The sequence below is a fragment of the Solanum tuberosum genome, unplaced genomic scaffold (genome assembly GCF_000226075.1).
Source record: "Solanum tuberosum cultivar DM 1-3 516 R44 unplaced genomic scaffold, SolTub_3.0 scf00137, whole genome shotgun sequence".
Taxonomy (NCBI): Eukaryota; Viridiplantae; Streptophyta; class Magnoliopsida; order Solanales; family Solanaceae; genus Solanum; species Solanum tuberosum.
The window spans coordinates 355,029-358,878 of record NW_006239066.1 but is presented as its reverse complement, the minus strand read 5'-3'; positions in this window follow the sequence as shown (position 1 = coordinate 358,878).

Below are 3,850 nucleotides of genomic sequence, written 5' to 3'. Positions count from 1 at the left end.
GAAGAAAGAAAAAATAAAGAATTAAAACTAAAAAAAAAACATAAATAAAAACAAAGATTAGGAAATTATATAAAATTGACAGGTGGCAAACTATAATTAGTGCGTGCTTACACCTTCTTCTTTATAAGTGGGATTAACTGAAAAATGAGATATTTATATCACTTTTAAATTATTTAGTGGGGTACTAGGACCCTTATAAAGTTTGAGTGTCTTTTTAAAAAAAGTGTTATAGTTGAATGGGGTAATTATGTATTTCCTCTTTTATAATTTAAGGGAAATTACATAAATGAGTCATAAGACCGAAAATAATTACATGTTCATACCTGATTCAAAGTAATTCAAGAAATATCATTCTCTCAAAAATAATTACAACCCTACCCCCATTCTTTTTTCTCATTTATTCTTTTTGTCCTATTATTAATTTTTTTTGTTTTCTCTTTTATTCGTTTCTCTTTTATTATTAGTTTTTATTTGTCCTACTTTTTTTGTTACTTTATCTTCTTTTTTATTTTTTTCTCTTTCTATATTTTTACATTTTTAAGAAAATAAAATAATTTTTTTTTATTCTTTATCATTTATTATTTTTATTTTCTTTGTAATTTTTTTTTCATATTATCATTTATTAGAGATACCATTTGGTAATATTTTTATTATTTATTTCTTCTTTTTTTGGTTAGTTTATCTTCTTTTTATTTTTTTTCTCTCTTCCTATATTTTTACCTTTTTTAAGAAAATAAAATAAATTACTTTTATTTTTTTCTTATTTATTATTTTTATTTTCTCTTTTATTCTTTTCTTATTTTTTTTTCTTCATATTATCCTTCAATAGAAATACCATTTGGTAACAATTTTATTATTTCCATCTTTATCTTTTTTCATTTTATCCTTTATTAGAGATACCATTTGGTAATATATATACTATTACAATATCATTTACCAATGAGTATAAGATGTGAACAAGAAACCTTAATGATATCACAACAATATATAAACAATATATATATATACACACACACACTCTTATAGTATCATTGACTAATGAGTAATTTCTGAACAAGAAACCTTAATGATACCACAAATATATATATACTCTTATAGTATCATTCACTATTGAGTAATTTCTGAACAAGAAACTTTAATGATACCATAATATGGGTAAATTTTAGGAATCAAATAGTTTTAATATGAAATTACAATCTATCCCTCTTTAGTTTGTAATTACATTAATCCCTTAAAAAGTAACACAAATCGGATACATAATATGTAGCTCGGATACATTATAACATAAACCGGATACATTAAAAACTAGCTCGGATATATTAAAAACTAGTTCGGATACATTATAAAATAAACCAGATACATAATATGTAGCTCGGATACATTAAAGAAATAAGGGATTTTAGAGGTTTTTAGAAATAGAAGGAAATATTGGAAATAAGGGAAACATAAGACGTGTATTTCAGTAATTTTTCCTAATATATATATATATATATGACATACCATAAAAGAAAGTTAGATAAGTAAATTGAAACAAAGAAAATACAAAACATAAATAGAGAAAATTAAAGTAGAAGGGTAAATTAGTCAATTTGCCGATTGAGTCTAAGCTCCTCTGTATTCCCTTCTATATAAAAGAAATATACCTTTAATTTGCACTCCGAAACATTTTTGGTTCGTCCACCCTGGTTAATAGTACACATTTGTTCTAATTTCTAGTAGTTTAGTAATATCATTGTACGTTGATTTTTAAGTACTCCATCCATTTTAATTTGTTTTTTTAGTTTTGACTTAATTTAAAGTTTCTTTGATTTTATGTTTTGAATTTTGTGGACCTAAATTAAAAATACGTATTAAAAAGTACAAAAATACCCTTTAATGTTATGATCTCAAATATAAAGTTGAATTAAAGAATTGCCTAGAAAAATCAAAGGGAAATTCCTTCTAAAACAGACTAGAAAGGAAAGTAAGACAAATAAACTAAAACAAATGGTGTATAAACTATTGTTTTCAAAGACTGTTGTAAGTCAAGGTATTTAACATTTTCATGGAAGTTACCTTACCTATGAAATAGTATGCATGGCGCATGCCATAGTTTATTAAGACCAATATTGTATAAGTTAAGATATTTTTACTTTATGAGTCATGACTGTGGCTTCCAGGAAACTATTAATAATAGTGACAATCATTATAAGAAATATACTTTGCACAATAATTTATATACATAATATAATTTTTTGATGAAAGATGATCGAACTGACTATAGTAAGTAAAGATACTTGAACACATTGATGAAAGTGCATTTTCCAGGCAACTGTACTTACTAATTGCTTTACCTAAACACAGATTGTCGTCTTATATGTATTATATTAATTTAAACAAAGACAATTGCTTAATGCTAGCTGGTACCAACAAAGGGGTGAATAAACTAATTTGTTGAAAGACTTGGTTTAACAAACAAATATACTTTAATTTATTCAAGGTTAACTTTTCGTTCGATTTTCCTCCCAATTAGTATATTTTTTCGGGGAAACTTACATAAATATACTATATTAAGAAAATATTTATTATTTCTAGTAATAATATTATTTTTTTTACTTGATCACTTTTAATACATTTATAATACAATTTTAATACATATTAGAGAGAACAATTTATAAAACACATATAATACAAGTTTTATTGATGGATAATACATTTTATCACACATTTTAATAAAAAGTGTCAATTTGTTACCAAACAAGCATAATATATTTTAAAATAGTTATAATACATATATATTACATACATAATTCACTTTTAATACATATTGTAGATTTATCATAGTATTGCTATGTATTACTATAAATGGTAATAAAAAAAAATTATCACTAAAATTAGTAATTATTTATTAAAAGGTATTAATTTTTCCTTTACGGTTCCTCTTGATATCTATAGTCCTCATTATGTTATTTTCCTGAATCACTTAACCTTAACGTTTGCGATTCACCCCGTTTGGTCTTTATGCGTGAATTTGTATACCGAGTACCAGATGATTTAAAACATCTTATTTTAGATGATATATATGGGTCATAATTCGCTCGTCCATACGTAAGTACAATGACATCTTATATATATATATGGTCCCCTTGGAAGAAGACAAATGTTCATACGCATTCTTGGAGCTTAATCTTAATTTAACCTTCCTAGTTCTCAAGGGACCTAATTATATATGAATTAGAAGTCTACTAATAAGGACATGAACAGTATTTCAAAATTGGCAATAGAAACATGGTTCCAATTTATGTGATGTATTTTTCTTTTTAGTTTGTCAAAAAAAGATTGACAAAATATGTCTTTTTATCTTGTCTTAAAGGCATTGTACACGCCCTATAATCAATTCAGGATCCAAACCCGAGATCCGATTTAGGACTTGACCTCAACTCCCGACTCGAGACATGACATTTGAATTGGGACCCGCCCCCAACACCTAACACGAGACCCAACCCAGACCCGACTCCGACTCTTGATTCGGGACCCAACCCCAACACTCGATCCAAGACCTGATTTCTGACTCGGATCCGACCCCGACACCCAACACTTGACTTGGGAACCGATCCGACCTCGACTCTCAACTCGAAACCTGACTTTGTCACCCGACCGGAACCCTACCACGACACTCGACCTAGGATCCGACCTCGAATCCTGATTCGGGACCCAACACCCCGATCGGAATCCGACTCCGACCCGACCTCAGGCTCGGGAGTTGAATCTCGAATCAAGTCGAGAGGTCCGTATCCCAATTTATGTGATATACTTTCCTTTTTAGTCTATCATAAAAAAATAATGACACAATATATCTTTCTGTGTTTTC